We start from the raw sequence: 17,781 nt of genomic DNA on the forward strand, positions 1-17,781 counted from the left end.
ATCTCACCTTGTCTCTACAGGAAGAAGGTCTCCCTCTCTCATTTAGCGCACATCCTGGGCTTAATGATATCCTGCCTGGATTGCGTACCGTGGGCCAGATGGCATTCCAGGCCCCTGCAGTGGCTCCTGCTCCCGCATCAAGACTCTATTATGGAAAAGCGTCCCCTATGGATCAAGATTTCCCCCGCGGTAAGGAGATCACTTCTGTGGTGGGTGTCCCCGGCCATGGAGCGGGGAGTCTCTCTACAAACACCGGAGAAGGTTGTGGTCACCACGGACGCGAGTCTCTTCGGCTGGGGTGCTCACTGTCTCCATCTTCATGCACAAGGCGTTTGGGAACAGAGCGATCTGACTCACAACATAAATTGGTTGGAGTTGAAAGCTATCAGGCTGGCGCTGCAGAGTTTCCAACACCTTCTGAGGAATCGGCACGTCCTTGTCCGCACGGACAATGTCACTGCAAAAGCGCATATAAACCACCAGGGAGGCACGCGCTCGAGATCTCTAATGAAGGAATCGAACCTCTGTTTTCTATGGGCGGAACAGCATCTACAATCAATTTCAGCAGAACACCTTTCGGGGGTTTCCAATTTACAGGCGGACTGGCTAAGTCGACAATCTCTGGACCAAGCAGAATGGGCTCTCCACCCGGAGGTGTTCGAGTTGATAACGAAGAAATGGGGCCTTCCCTTGGTGGACCTGTTTGCCTCTCGTCTCAATCGCAAGGTTCCCAGGTTCTTTTCAAGACACCAGTGTCAACAAGCGGAACAAATAGATGCTCTAGTGGCCAGTTGGCCCCCGGGCCTGCTGTATGCGTTTCCTCCTCTTCCTATTCTGGGTTCCACTATCAGGAAACTCAGATCCGAGCAGGCAGACGTCATTCTGGTGGCTCCCTTTTGGCCACGGAGGCCCTGGTTTTCGGACTTACTACATCTGTCGATCCGGCCTCCGTTTCCCCTTCCTCTCAGAGTGGACCTCCTACAGCAAGGGCCTGTATGTCACCCGGAGCCAGAGTGGTTGCAATTACACGCATGGAGGCTGAGCGGCAAAGTCTAGACAAGAAAGGTTATTCAAAACACGTCCAAGACACTATCATGGCCTCCAGGCGGGAATCCACATCACGTATCTACCAGATCACTTGGTCTACGTTCTGTTCCTGGGCTAGGTCCCTTAACATTGTTCCTTTGCAAGCAGGTGTTCCAGAAGTTTTAGAATTCTTGCAGAAGGGTGTTGAAAAAGGATTGCGACACAGTACCCTCAGGCGCCAAATATCTGCCCTGTCCTCCGTATTGGACATCTCGGTCCCAGGGTCTCGGGGCCTTCACCCGGACATTCATAGGTTCCTTCGGGGTGCTAAAAATTTGGGTCCCCCTCCAGTTCAGCGTTTTCCTTCTTGGGATTTAAATAAGGTTTTGAATGCTTTAACTCGGGCTCCTTTCGAGCCCCTTCGGTCTGTCTCCGTTAAATTACTTTCTTTTAAGGTGCTTTTTCTTGTTGCTATCACTTCTACTAGGCGCGTTTCAGAACTGGCGGCTCTCTCTGTTAGGGATGAGCTCTGTATATTCCAGGAAGATTCCGTGATCATGAAGTTGGACCCCACCTTCATTCCTAAAGTTAACTCCGTGTTCCATAGGTCTCAGGCGATTGTCCTTCCCTCCTTTTGTCCGGACCCTCAGCATCCTAAGGAGAAGGTCTGGCATACCCTAGATGTCCGTAGGGCCCTTCGTATCTATATTAGACGCACCAAGGATTGGCGCAGATCTGACTCACTTTTCGTGTCCTTTTATCCTACTAGTTTGGGTCTTAAGGTGTCTAAAGTCACCTTAGCCAGGTGGATTAAAGCTACCATTTCCCTGGCATATGAGTCTCTGAGTTTGCCAGTGCCTCCAGGTATCACTGCCCATTCTACCAGGAGTGCTTCTACTTCTGCGGCTTTCTCAGCTAACGTGCCTATTGAGGAGATTTGTAAAGCAGCTACTTGGTCTTCTCTCTCACCCTTCCTTAGGCATTACAAGATTCCATCGTTTTATGAGTCTCAGGCAGCTGTGGGGCGTACAGTCCTGCAAAAGGTGGTTTAGACATCCGCTGCCCTCCCGTTTATTGGCTTGGGTATGTCCCTCACGTGACGGATGCCCTCCCCATAACCTGGAAAAAGAAACATTGGTAGACTTACCGTGAAGGGTTCTTTTTCAGGTATGGGGAGGGCATCCGGCCCTCCCGCGGATGTGGGAGAGGGACTCTGGGTGGCGGTGCAACTCCTAGGGTGTTTAGTTTCCTGTCCACTTACTTCTACCTCCGTGTCCTGCCAACTTCTTTCTTGGGCCATTATGACTTTTCCTTTTCCATTCTTCCTATTGTTTGCAACAAGTTATGTGTCCTCCTCAGTTTCTCCGCACTACACGACCAGAACTGGGTCTCTAAGGGAGTTGCTGAGGGGGTAGAGGACTTGCTCTTTTCTGATTGGCCCTGTCTCGGAGCATGCGGAGCCTGACAAACCCTCACGTGACGGATGCCCTCCCCATACCTGAAAAAGAACCCTTCACGGTAAGTCTACCAATGTTTCTTTTTGTTCAGATGCAAATGTGTATGATCAATTGACAAATGAGCCAAAATGATTTTGAAATGTCATCCCTAGTATTAAGATTTGATTATTTTCATTGGGCCCGTTCAGATGCCTTGTGGAACCTCAGCACAACTTAACCAAGGCTATCAAGATAACCTGAGAATGGCACAACAGACTATCATCAGTTGATTGGTTGCTATCACCAATCTTGGTGGCACACTCACCCCCGTCTTTGCCCCTCGCAGGAGCCCATATGCAGTCTCTGGCTGCCTTGCTTGGTCTTTCTTTGGGCAAACTCTCGCTCCATCACCCAGTTCCCAAACATCCATCCCAATTACAGCAAGGGTGAGTTTGCCTTCAGTGAGTGCCCTTGGCAATTTCCACGCACTTTGGGAGTTCTCTGTCAACTTTTAGCTCCCTGCAGAAGACAAAGTGATCATTGTCCCATCCCGCAACTCCAAGCTCACACCAAGCACTGCAACTTCTCTTTTCCATTCCCCCAAATCTCTGAATTTGCTGCTTGAAAGGGAGGCTCTATAATCTACAGATCTTCAAGACCCTGTTGAAGAATTCCTCCCCCCTGGCTAAAAGTAAGCCCCCACGGCTAAAATTTCCGTGTTAGTTGAGTCTTGTGAATCCTAGACTCCTTTGAAGCTTATTTATTTATTTATTTAAAATATTTATACTCTGCCCCTCCAGTGCACTACTGCTCGGGGCAGCTCACAACAATAAGATAGACACAGATATAATAGAAGTAATAAAATTAACTTTTTAAAAATAAAAGTCAGATTAAAACCCACAATTATTAGGTTCAAATTAAAACTGCATTAAAATGCCTCCTTAAAAAGGTGTGTTTTAAGATGTTTTTAAAAACACTGAAGGAGGGAGCATGGTGAATCTCTTTAGGGAGGGTGTTCCAAAGCCATGGGGCCACAACCAAAAAGGCCCTATCTCTAGTCCCTACCAACCAGATCTTTGTTAGTGGCGGGGTCATGAGCAGGGCCTGAGATGATGAGCCTAGTTCTCGGAACCTACATGTGACTTCACCCACATCAGTCACGTGGCTCATGTCCTCAAGGATCTGCTCTGTGATTGTGGAAATCTCCTCTTAGAGAATCTCACATGCAGAGTTATCTCCAAAGCAAAGAGGTTGTTCAGAATCAGATAGTTCACAATGAAGGCTAGCTTGTACAAAGCAATTGCCAACCGCTGCTCCACATTTATTGTGGGGGGCATAATCCTGTGCCTCTCTCAGGATGGATGCCATTTCTCCTGTAAAATCCTTGAATATAACTCCCAGGCAAAACATCAGGAAGCTACTGTGGAAATGCTGGTCATCCCACTCATCCTCATTTATGGTGGACTGCCGGGGTCTTCTTTCCTTGGAAGCCACCATTGCAGTGTGCTGATCCCTGTCTCCTCCGTTGCCAGGTATGCCATGCGTGGATCGCTTCCACATATGAGTAGAGGAAGCTGCCTTATCCCGAGTCAAACCCTTGGTCCACCTAGCTCAGTATTCACCCTGACTGGCAGCAGCTCTCCAAGGTTTCAGGCAGGAGTCTTTCCCAGCCCAACCTGGAGATGCTGCCAGGGAGTAAACCTGGGACCTTCTGCAGGCCAAGCAGACGCTCCATCATTGAGCTACAGCCCCATCCGCCTTCTGGATGGCTGCTCTTCCATGCAGACATTGCTGAGAATATCGGAGGTGTGCCTTTGCAGGGATGCTCTCTCCTGCTCAAGTGTAGACCTCCCACCCTCTGCAGCAGCAACAAGCAGCATCTCTCTCCAAGCCTTTTCCTAACTCCTACAGTGCAGGTTAAGGACACTACCAGAATCAAGCAGTGCAATTGGCACCAGTGGCAAGCTCACTGCACACTTTCCACTGTTTGTGTCTCCATGCCCAAAATAAACAAAATCCTCCCCCCTAAACTTCATCTATAATATAAAGGTCCTTGGCCTCACTGACTGACATGCAACTCCCATACTACACCAGAAAAGAAAGAAACATGCTGCTTTTACAGGTAGGTTCCAGACCTTACTCAGACAACCAACAGAATCCAAAATCCCAGAAAAATGTATTAATGTCCTGGAAAATCTGGACAAACTCTCCAATCCAAATGCATGGGGAATGAGTCATCATAGAGCTAGAAAAATACTAGAGTTCCAGTGAGATAAGACATTCACATGCTTGAAAACTATAAGCTCCCACTGACTGACTGCCAGTAAATCTTCAGACCAAACCACAAAAAATAGAAATGTGTTGTTTTTACAGATAGATTCCAGGTCTTGGCCTGGAACTACCACAGAAATCTAAAACTCCAGCAAAATTCATTAATAAAACTCATTGGAAAGCATGGGGAATGAAACCTCATGGTCAGAGAAAGAATTAGAGTCACAGAAAGATAAGATATTCATATGCTTGCAGACTGCAAGCTCTTTTACTAGTATCCTATAAACAGTGTGGTGAAATTGGGCCATGTAGCATTCAGCACAGCAGTCGTTATAACACACAGTACTCAACATCTTTGGAGCAAAGTTGACAATGATTAATTTTGTCACCTAGTAGGGATCTTCTAGCAGTGGAAACTGTTTTGTGAATTTCTACACATTCTTGTAAAAATGAATCGCTGCAATTTATAGGATGGAATCGGAAAAGCATTCAAGACACATTATGGCAATGTTCCATCAACAGAGGAGGGCAGGGGCGGCCCTTCCTTGAGGTGAGTTGGGATGGTTGTCACAGGCAGCTGATTATTGCAGCACCTGTGAGGTGGCAAGATGCCATCTTGCTTCTGCTTTAAAAAGAGGGAGGGAGGTGCTCAAAAGCGGGATCATGTGGTGCCGTGCCTCAGACACACAAAGACCTTGAGCTGCCATTGGAGGAGGGGTCCCAAGGATCCTTTAAAACCTAGAGCATTCACAGTCTTATCGCAACCTTCTGCCCCCAAGGAATCATTTTACACCCTAAATGAGGAGCTGTACAAACACAGAACTATTGTAAAGGAGCAGTAACTGCAGGTGTATTTCTTCAATGAATCTACAATGTAACTGCATGTTATCATGTTACCCTCAATGTAAATAACGTGCATTATCATTTTAATTGTGTTCTCGGCTGCCGGGAAATGTAACTCTTTTACACGGAAAGCGGTTGTATACCTGAAATTTTGTTGTGTGCATGAAAAACTTGCATACTTGGAAAAACGTCCTCGGTGGTGAGGATTTCTGCTCAACATGGGAGACATAAGAGTGGCGACATGAAGAATGGTCCCTTTGCTGGGTGAGTTGTGTACTTTCTAAGTCTTGTTTATAGCTAAATTACAAAAGCAATTCAGGATGATTTCCAGTTCCTTCTCCCGGCTGCTACGGGATATCATGCCTGAAAGTGACTCATGCAAAACTGAACTTTGAATTGGACACTATGCTAGGACACCTAGAAGAGGATGGTCTTCTGGTGAGGGGCATCTGGTTTGGCATGGGTCAGGATGTTTTTCAGGGTATAATCCTTCTGCTTCCCACTAGTTCCTTGTTTGTAGGTATGTTGTCCTCGAAACCAAGCAATTGGCATGGGGGAATCCTATTTGGGCTTGTGAAATCTCATATCTTCCACCATTTTGGCAGGTTGTCTTCAGCCTTCCAAACAAGCAACCCAAGCTCTGGTTGCCGTCCACCTCTGAAGCCTCTCCCCTCCCCGCTCTTTCATTCAAAATGGAGCATGCACTGCTGGAGGGCAATCCAAGGTCTTCAGGTGCCTGTAGGAGAGTGCAAATGCATTAGGAGGCATTTCCTAACTGTGAGAGCTGTTGGAAAAATGGAACTGTCAGTAACAGGCTCTTTGCTGAAGGTTTTTTCAGACAGAGACTGCACAGCCATCTTTCACGGATGCTGTAGCAGTTTCCTGCACTGAACAGGGCATTGTTGAACAAGAAAATATCCATGATTTCTTCCAGCTCTATTATTCCAATGCATAGTTCCCTTCCCTTTATTTCCTGACATCAGCACAAGTACAGAATTCAGTGCAAGTGAATTCCAGTCACTGCATTTCTTTGAATTCACATAAGTGCATGAAGAAACGAGTCCAGCAATGGCTATAGCAAAGATAACTAAATGGAGCCTTCAGATTCAGAGGCAGTATATCTTTGAAAGAATACCAGTTGTTGGGACAGATGAGTGACAGATATTGCCTTCATGCCCTGCTTCAGGGCCTCTTGCTGACCACCATTGGAAACAATGTACTAGACTACATGGACTTTGGGTCTATTGTTTTTTTGCTCTGATCTTTGCTCTTAATGGCATCGAACATTTGGGTGAGGGAAGAGAGAAGATTGTGGCAGTAAAGCTAGTCCTCAGTACTGGAACTGGGGACTCTGGCAAGGTGAGGGGAGAAATACTACATCGGGATCTGACAAAGAAACCCAGGAATCCTGCATGTTCCACTCATACCTTCTGTGACAGAACAAATTCTTTCTTGTTGCTCATCACAAAGGGACCATTTGTTGAACCTCCCAAATAACCCTCCTGGGTCTTACCCCCTGCCCCACGATCTTCCTTCCTTTTAGGCTGTGGAATTCTATTTTTTCCGTCTCCAGCCAAATTCCCTCTTTAGCACAATGTCTATCATCTGCCCCCTTGCTTGGGGAGCCAAGGCAGACACTCCATCCTTACCTTATTCTTTTATTAGTCTCCCCTTCCATTCTTTCATTCATCCCAGAGCTATGAATTCAAGATTGAAGTTTTATTTTTCCAGAGGTTTGGGGCTGAAGATCCTTGCCTCCAAAACGTGCTTCTCATCTGCCGAACATGAAGGATTAACCCGGAACTGTAATCTGCAAGTACTCTCCCAAGATGTTCCTCAGCATCTGGGTGGGGCCTTTGTCAATTCAAGCTGGTTTCACCTAGAGTGTGCCCCACCTGAGGACCTTTCCCTGCCTTGATTTGAATTAGACCAAAGGAGGACAGAGCAGGAGCACAGGCATTGAACAGCTGATACAGAGGTAGGTTCACAGCACTCCTGTGCAGAAGTTTATTTCCGTGCAACTCAAACATGAAATGTGCGCATAGATCAAAATACAGCCCTTCATATATGCGGATTTTTCATTCCATGTACTCCAAAGGCCTTCCCTAGACTAAACAGTGCATCACCAACCATTTGTTTTAATTTATGGGTGCTGGACTTGAGTTACTGAGAGGAGTATGGCAGGTGTCTTGGGCAGCAAAGAGAAAAGGACAGCTGGGATCTCAATTCATTTGGGCAAGAAGGTTGCCGAGGGGTTGAAGATCTCTAGGTAGGGGGAGTCTGGGAGGGTGTCGTTGCAGAAGGTCCCTGTTATCTCAAGGCTGAGCTGCGGAAGGACTCCCTGGAAACCTGCTGCCAGTCAGTGTAAACAATACAGAGCTAGATAGTCTGACTCAGTATATGCCTAACTGCCTATATTCCTAATAGTACCATCCAGCTCTCTCCACACCCCTTGGAGAGCTTGGAGGTTATAGGCACCTGTCACTTTTGCTAGCCTCCAGCCGGAAGGCAACACTTACCAGTCTGGCTTCTATTAACCCTTTAGTGAGTACATCACCTGAAATAATATCCTTTCTGGGTTTTTTACTCAGCATAACAGGCTAAGGATATTAGGGTTGTGTGGGTTCCCCCCACCCCTTTTTTGTTTTTGGCCTGAATCCGAAACACTCCCATTTTGTTCTTTATTCAAAATCAGCCAATTCAAAACACCCCAATTTTGTTCTTTTTCAAAATTGCAAAATCAGAATCAGAAACTTTTTTTTATTTTAAAAAATGGCCCCAGGGCAAAACTAGTTGGTGGGGTTTGTAGTGCCCAATGGGTGGAAGCTACCACCCAAATTTCAGAGGAATTGGGCAAAAGGGCTGATTTTTGGTGAATTTTTGAAGTTTCCCATAGGAAAATAATGGAAGTTTCATCAAAATATTAGCTTCACATCTGGGGGAAAGGGAGTGGCCCAGAGCAGTGTAGCGTGGCTAATAGTGCCCAGTGGGGGCAAGGAAGCTGCCAGAATTATTTCAAAGGAATTGGGCAGAGGGCTGATTTTTTTAGAGATTTAATGGAGTTTACGTGTCTTTAAGGTTCTTCCCCATAGGGAATGATGGAGGTTTCAGCAACTCCATAACTGCACTTGGGGGGCACTGGGATGGCCCAGAGCGACTGGTGGTATAGAACACAAGGGTGCCAACCACCCCCATGGGTGTCTAACCCATAGGGTACTGGGTTCTGTTGTTTCTGAGGTGTTTTGAGTGTAGATTCTCTGGTAGCAAATGAGAGTGGATTCATGGTTTGTTGTTGAAAATCTATATGCTACCAGAGAATCTACACTCAGAACACCTTAGAAACAACAGAACCCAGCACCCCATGGGTTAGCAACTCATGGGGATGGTTGGCACCCTATGTGCACTACACCACGACTCGCTCCGGGCCACCCCAGTGCCCCCCAGGTGGAGTTCTGGGGCTGCCGAAACTTAAAGACGCGTAAACCTCAAAAATTCTTAAGGAATCAGCCCTTTGCCCTATTTGGAATCTGGGTGCACCACGCCCTTGGGGCACAGCCACTCAACCTACTGTTTTACCCCTGAAGCCCCACATAAACAAATTGAAAGAGTGAAGAGAATGATGAACAACAACGACACTTAATTTTTTGGCACAGTTATTTGAGAATTTTGCAGCGGGTGGGAGCCTGTTCCTGTGGCACTAGCACAGCAGCACAAGCCATTTGTGGATTCAAGCAATCTTTCAATAAAAACACTCCCTCCCCATGGAACAGTGACCACAGTTCACTTGTGATAGCAAGATAGTGTTCCATGGGGAGGGAGTGTTTTTATTGAAAGATTGCTTGAATCCACAAATGGCTTGTGCTGCTGTGCTAGTGCCACAGGAACATTCCTCAGCACTGACCTGCACATCCCTAAAAACCTTAATTCACCCACACTTCCCTTCAAAGGCCTCCCATTACCTCCTCCATTTCTTGTCTCCACCCCCATTCCCACCTGCCCTGATGAACCTCCTTGCCCAGTTGCCTTTTGGTGTTTCCTGAGCCTTGCTCCTCATATCCCATCTCAGGCATCAGAAGCCCCACCCGGCCTGCTACACCAGTGTCTGGTGGCTGCCGCTGTTGCCCAGCTTCCTCCCATTGCTTGACCAGTACCGCTCACTCTGGTCAGCCCTCTCCTTGCTCCAAGGTGGGTCTGCGTGGTGTGTCAGGACCCTGCAGCACTCCAGAATCTCCTGGTGTGGCTTCCCTCTTTCTGGGAGAGTCAAGCAGTGGGTGCAGTGTGGGAGACTGACATTGTCTCTGATTATTTCACACAATGCCCGTGTGTTGATGTATGGTGTTTGCATTGGGCCACTGATGGACTGGTTTTGGTGTTGTCTACCATCTTCTGCCGTTTCTGCTTCTCATGTAACCTTCTCAGTACCTTCACTGGCACCTTCACTGGCTTCTCAGTACCTTCACTGGCAGGTGAGTGAGGTTCAACAGACAGCTCAGTGCCACAACCTCTGCATCCAGCTTCTACATCTTCTTGCACCAAGCTCCAATCTCTCCCCATTTGGGGGCTATATCCCACTAGGAGAAATGGAGAAAGACCAGAGATGTACTGTGGATGGTAGATCCACAGATGTCGGGCTTACTGAACCGTGCTGTGGTTGCTGTTGTTGTCATCCTTTTTGCTTTGTTCTGCTGGCTAAAGTCCTTGCTTCTTCAAGGTCAGATGATTCTGAATGATTTACTTGTTCCAGGTCTGTGACACTGTGAGAAGGTCTGGTTTCATCTGCCCTATGGAGTGCCTCCCACTATTTTTCAGACATGATCATCTTTCAAAGTCAATTGAGTTTAGAAGGGGAAACAAAATGTAAGTTTCCAGAGAGAAACAGGGTGTTCTCTCCTATCTCAAGTGACTTAGCATGGGAATGGGATAGACACTACCCCACCATAGGGAGTCCATTCATTTTGGGACGGTTTTCTACCCTGTGTCATATTTCTATTGATAACATAAATACCATAACTGGTGAGGAGCCATACTTGTGGATATATTGTGTAGCACTGTGCAGGTAAGAGTATGACAAGGGCATTGCGTGCAGTGGTTTGCTTGTTTAAGCATCTTTACACATCTGGGGGGTAGAAATCTACCCCCAAATCCAGATGAGGGTTAATGTCTCCTCATTTGGCCCTGACTTCTCCAGTTCCTGTATTGTCACAGATAAACATCTTTACACAAATAAAACACTTTTATTGGTTCCCTGTTCCTTGCATCCAAGGATTAGTTCTGGTCTCCAGTATCCTTTGTGTTGCACTGGATTCCTGGCTGGCTTCTAGCAAACATAGTGATAGGTGCATATCTTATGCAGGAAGAGAACTTGTGTGGTGGGGCAAGCCAATCCCAACACCCTATTATTGAATGTGTAGTCAGTCACCTCTGTAGATTGTACAACCATTTTGATGTCAACCAAAAACTGGAAGAGTGAGCTTACAGACCCAATGAAAAAGGAGCTTTTACTAAGGAGGATTTGTTAGCAGGAAACTCCAGGGACTATTGCTTGATTGTATTGCTGTTGTAGCAAACAAGATCTCATCAATGGATTCTGGCTCTCAAAAACAGAGCCCTTCTGCTGCTTCCCAGATCCTTGCATCTGAGAACCCGGGTGTTCAGGTTCCTTGTGTTTCTTATTGGCATTGGATTTCTGGCTGTTAGCTCTAACTAATTAGAATCATGTCTCCTAGCTCCCAATGTAAGTTCTTATTTTGCCATTCAACCTTCTAGCTAATGGGGATTTTAAAAATTTAAAGTTTTATTTATTGTATTTTTAATCTCTTTATATGATAGGTTTTGGTTATTGTTTGGATTGTATACCACTCTGAGAAGTTATGTGGGGTGGTATATAAATGCAATAAATAAATAATAAAGGGTGGTGCAGAGGGGGCACTCTTGCATAACAAAATATCTCCCTTTCCTAAATAGAATTATGTCCCTCACTTCATCATCTAGGTCAGTTGACACTATCACTATATGTGGCTGCCAGGGTTAGGTTGCATACTCTGCAGATTGAAATATATGGGTGCTTTTTTCCCTTTTATATTTTTATGACATACTTTTAAAACTTGTGTTGTAATGCTTGCTTTCTGTCTTGATTGATTTGATGGATTGCTTTTTGTGCTGGCCAGGTTCTGGCTGGTGATAGTGTCAGCTGACTCTAGGTTACAATGTAGTGGAAGTGGAATTGCTGGTGGCACCTCCTGCTAAAGTACCAAGCTAAAACTCTTAAAGACGGCTAATTGTTCATTCAGCATCTTTGGTAGGAAAGGAGAAACCTCTCTGGCTCCATTTGACCTGTCTGTACTTGATGTTCAAAAGTATACAGGTACAAGGGCTGTTCCCAGATGGCGATTTCCCTTTGATTCACCACGGGAAGGGGCAGGTGTGTGTTCAGACATTGGGTTGATTTATGTTGAAGTCCGTGCAAGCTATTGGGGAGCACTCCGTACATGATTCAGGTTTTTCCCTGTGCATTGGAGCTTAGCCCGCATGATCTCCATGTTGAAAAGTTCCACTTTTTGCAGCGGCTTTTTGGGATACTTCAATATATCCAATATAAACCAATGTTTCGAGATGTATGGAGGGGCCATGCTGTTAAGAGCACCTTTTCCTAAAACCTCACTTATTTCATTTTTTAAAGCCCCAAAACATTTGCTTGGTGATCTTGCAGAACATTGTTCTATGCGCCCGCATGGTGCATTTTGTTTCCCTCCTTTTAATAAAATCTATCTCCTTTTTCCCCCTTTTGAAAAGCCTCCTGACTCTGACTCCCAGTGGCATTAAAGCAGCCCTATGTGAGCAGCCTCCAGGTTTCTTCGGATTATCTTTATTGCACTTATATGTGGCTAATATATTACCTCATAACTCGCTCTACTTTACTCCACTTAATTCCATGGTTAAGCCCACCGTCTGGGAAAGGCCCAGAGAAGTTAGGTCAGATCAACCATGGAGCATTTCCAGATGGCTTTTAGATCGCTTCTCATCTGGAATGGAGGGTGTGCATTCACATATAGGCAAGATTTACCCCAAAGTCCCTGCGCATTAGAGCGGAGCCAGTTTTATGTCCAGGGTTAAAAAAAATCCACTTGTTGCATCAGGAGTTTGTTTTTTGTTTTTAAATTCAAACTCTCAGTAAAGCCTCATAGTAAATGCGCTGTAAAGCCTGTTGTCTGGAAATGCTCATGGGCTGTGTAGAAAAAGGGACTTCTTCAAAGTTTGGTAAATAGGTATATTCTGTTATTTTGAATAAAAATGAAATAACTATGTAATGTATGCCAGAAACGGGAAGCAGAAGTTAGATTTGATTCTCTACTCAGTTGTGTTGTAGGGAAAGGATTTCAGTGATCCCAATTATACAGAGTGTGAGAAGAACCAAGCCTATTAAGAGAATCTTGAGAAAGAATTTAAGTTCTAAATACTTGTAAAGGTTTATTAAGGAAGTTACATACGTAGAGACGAAGCCTGTGTCCCTGAGCTTTGTCTTCATAGTGTGAGAGCAGGCCAAGGAAAGAAGAAGGTAAATCCCCCTCATAGGGATTCATTGAGAAAAGTTACAATATCTTACAGTGCTCACATGTGGTCTCCCATTCAAATGCAACCAGGGCAGACCCTGCTTAGCTAATGGGACAAGTCATGCTTGCTACCACAAGACCAGCTCTCCTCTCCCTCTTCTTATTGCAGGGAGGGAGAAAGGAGTAGTTACACCAAATTAGAATTGCCAGTATTATTTCCTGTCTGTATTCCTCTGCCTTTATAAACTGAAATCAACAAATGCAGCTTTCCCCATCAGGGTATATACAGGATCAAGGAAAGTTGTAACTGTTGAATAACTCTCTAATATTCAACTGTTAAAGGAACACAGATGGAGGGCAGGTGGTGGGGAAGCAACTATAGGAGGAATCTGAATCTTGATTCAAATTGAATCTGGCATGATTCAATTTGGACCCAAATCTAGCCAATAGACCACAGGGGCAATTTGTTCTGTCTCCAATTCATCTGAATCAGCTAGATTCGGGTACATTTCGCTTTGTACCCAAATCAATTCGCACATCCCTAGAAGGAGCAGGGGAGACCTGAGTATATCAGTCTCCCAATCAGAGGAAGCCAAGGCAGAGAGAGAGAGAAGAGTGGGGAAACAAAGAGGAAGACCCTTGCTTACCTTCTCTGTTCCCAATGCCCCTACTAGTCAATAGGATAGAAGATGCAAAGAGTCGATGCTCCTGGAGCTGTATCTCCAACATACTGACACAGTCCTCAGCCTGGCATCCATCTTGGAGGTAAATTGTGCTGTCATATTTGGGGCTATTCACATGACCGGAAGGGCAGGCAGGCAGGGTTCAACCTACCTTCCCCCAAATGATCCCTTGTTGCCCCCGCAGCACTCAATCTGTGCACCCACACGACCCGCACTGCTGGAAGCAGCACAGAAGACTATCCACGCTGCTCCCAGCAGCATGGATGAACAGAGGCCGGGACTCATTTTCCTGGTCTCCACGTATCTCACAAGGCACTACTGTTGTGCCAACCTGACAACCACATTAGACCCAGAGTTACCAATCCAAAATTATGTGAAATCCAGGCCTGGGTCTGATTCCACTTTATTAAGAAATCAATTAATGCCTGAACTCAGATGAACTGACCAGTGCATGCCACCTTTGGGACAGATGGTAATTACTTTGTGAAGGTAGGGGCAATCCAGCATTGTTTCTCAATATTTGTGAAACGTGTATTCAAGAGACACAATAGCCAGGCTTGTTTTCTTGTCTCACACATATCCAAATGCTATCACTGTGGAATGCTTTACAAATGCATGTTAGGAAGATTTACACACACTAGCAATTTGGATATGTTGTTGTCCAGCTCATTCATGTTGGACCAGAACCAGGGTGGATTTGATTTAAATCAAATTGGTTTAAATCACAATTTAAATCACTAATCAGTAAGGCTAGATTTAGATCATGGGTTTTTTTTTTACATAAAGACCCATTCTTGCTGGTATATTCTTAATATTTACAACCAGATGCAGGTTTCATTTTTGGTCCTCTTCTAGATAGAAAAATTGCCCAAAATAATCCTACAGAGACCTCTGGAAGAGCATGACATTGTGAATGGATTAATGCAATTCATTTACCAAAAAATTTAAACATTGCATATATACAGCCTCATGCTACATAATTAAAAACTAATCCTTATTTTATGATGAATACCTTTGGACTATAATGTCTTTTAAATAGAAAACTATCTTTAGATAGATTTCCCCCCCTCAAAAATCATTTTATTTTAAAAAATCCAATTTAAATACAAAAATCCGATTTAAATTGTAAAAATCCTTTTTAAAAAATCATTGATTCTTATCCACCCTGACCAGAACTCATAGTCCAGTGGACTGGGCTGAGATCTGTATCTTTGTCAGCACCACTGAACTCCTTGCAACAGGATTTCAATGGAGTGAAATGACTAAACTCCTAAAATTGTCTGGAACTTGCTCTCAGGTAATGTTTCTGGGGGAGGCTTGGAGCTGAGCTCACATTTCCTCTTACAGAAAGTTTACAATAGTCATTGGTCATTGCTTTGCTATCCAGTAAATTGCCATGAAAAGACAGGGAATAATCCTGTCTTTTCTGAGGAGATATTTGCAATGAATTAGAAGCATTTTTAATATCCTCTTGCTGTTTTCACAATTACACCCTAGATAGATGTACACAAAAGAAAATGATTTAATTGCTCTTTCACACATATAGCCTGGCTTTTTCTTTCCTAACACCTTTTTATTTATTTATTGTTAAATTTATATACCACCTTTCATTATAACAATCACAAGGCAGTTCACATAGAAAAAATTAAAACAAGACTATAAAAATTACACGATTAAAATATTATGCTAAATTATAAAAACTGATCTAATTTAAAAAATTTAAAAATACCTACATAAACTTTTAATACATACATACATTGACTTTTAACATTCTTGAAGACCAGGTGCCAGAAAGTCTGGGGACAAGAGAAGATGTCCATTTGCAAGCTCAGAGATGCAGATTTGCTTTGGGGATGTCAATAGAACAATATTTTCCCCAACAACAATCAATAGGAGATGGAACCCAGATCCTGTTTACCATGGACTGACCTATTATCAATGATTAGAAAACAGGATCTAGAGGGTAACAGCAATTGACCCCTTTTTTGATCCAGGAAGGATGATGATATTTTGAATAGACTCTATGGAGATCAGATGATGGAACAACTATAAGAAGGGAGCTCACTGGACCAGAGGCGTAACTAGGGAAAACGGCGCCCGGGGCAAGCACTGAAATTGCGCTCCCCTGCCGCGTCCCCCCCACCGCCCCCCCCAACATACATCTGACTGACACACATGTTTCAGAAAACTTTTATTTTAAAAATTTAAGAAATTACAAAAATTACCAAAAATTTCAAAATGCACTACATACATAGGTTTTTCCTCACAACAACCCTGTGAAGTTGGCTTGTATCTCAAACATCAGAATTATGATGCAATGATGATTATTATGATTATGATGCCCCTCCCTCACGCCCTGGTTCTGTTCCTGACTTTCCCTTGTGAGTGACTGTATTTTAACAAAACGAAAACCAAGGACTCCAAAGTAATTCGAGAGACTAGGGTGATAGTGCTAAAGACTCCTTTTCTCCCACTGTTAAAGAAAGACGCCCCTTTTCCAAAACCGCGTGCTATTTACACCAGAAAAGGTTTCAAATGGAGGGGGAAGCATTTATGCATTTATGCTTTGTTTTATGTTACGATTTCAAAGTTAGAAAAACTATAAAAGGGCCATTTTAGAGAAGATATGCCCTGCCTTAGTTGCAAATCCTGCTTTTTTGAGATTCCTTGCAATTGAATAAAGCGATAATATACACCTTTGCTATTTAAATTGGTTGGAGAGTATTTATGACAATAAAAAATGAAATGGCATTTCAGATGCAACATTGGTTGCCTAAGACCACTCAGATTTAACTAATCTTCATCACATTGACAAAAAGAGCAATTAAAATTAAAATCCATGACTAAAACCAAACCACTTTGGGGTTGTTTTTAATGAAAGGTGGTATATAAATTTAACAATAAATGTTTAGAAGTATATACTTTCACCCCCTGCCCAACCTACAATTAATTGCAGCTTATTTTCAAAGGGCTTCAAGTTTTATTTACAAATTGCTTGGCTGTCAATATGTTTCCAGACATTATTCAAAGTGGTGATTTTGACCTTTCGAACCATATTCAGCTTAGGACCAGGATAATCTGTCAGACTACATTTGCCCAACTGAATTTGTGAGAGGCCTCAGATGATCATCTCAGGCCTTGCTGTTGATACAGCCACTGACATAGATCCAGTTGGTGAGGACAAGGGACAAGGCCTTCTCAGCGGTGGCTCTCCATCTTTAGAAGGCCGTCCAAGAGGTGCTTTGTCAGCCTCTCGATTAGTTTTTAGGGATGTGCACCAGCTGAGGTTCATGCACTGGTTCAAAGCTGAACCGGTTCGGTGGGTCAAGTGCAATGGGGTGCAGCGGGGGCGACAATTAGCATCTTGAAAATTGAGGACAACTGGTTCTTAACTGCTCCACCATTGCTCCACGCAGCTTCTTGCTGTGGCAGCACTTCCCTCAGCAGCCCACGCATGGTGGCAGCAGCACACATGGCCGCCGCTGCCATGTGCAGGCTGCTGAGGGGGCACGCCACCACAGCAGGAAGGTGCATGGAGTGGCGGTGGAGCAAGTAAGGACCTGCTGCCCTCGCTTTTAAAAGGTGCCGCTCACCACCTCCCCCCCATTGGCACTGCACTCAAACTGCCAAACTGGTTCGGATTCGAACCAGTGCATGAGCCATGGTTCGTGCACATCCCTATTAGTTTTTTAAAGGATCTGAAAACCCTCCTTTTAAAAAAGAAGCATTTTAAAATTGGATTCTGGTTAAAATCCAGTTGTAGTCCTATGTGCTACTTTATCTTGCTGTTTTGTTTTTGTGTTTATTATTATTTATTGATGGGTTTTAAAAAATATATTATTTATTGCAAGCTGTCCAAAGCAGCAGTGTGCTGGAGCAACAGGGCAGAAATATTTTAAATAAAACCATTTCAGTGCAATTCATTACAGACAATGACTAGCATCAAATACACATCACATTAGTTTCACATCA

The sequence above is a fragment of the Hemicordylus capensis genome, chromosome 6, assembly GCF_027244095.1.
Source record: "Hemicordylus capensis ecotype Gifberg chromosome 6, rHemCap1.1.pri, whole genome shotgun sequence".
NCBI classification, from domain to species: Eukaryota; Metazoa; Chordata; class Lepidosauria; order Squamata; family Cordylidae; genus Hemicordylus; species Hemicordylus capensis.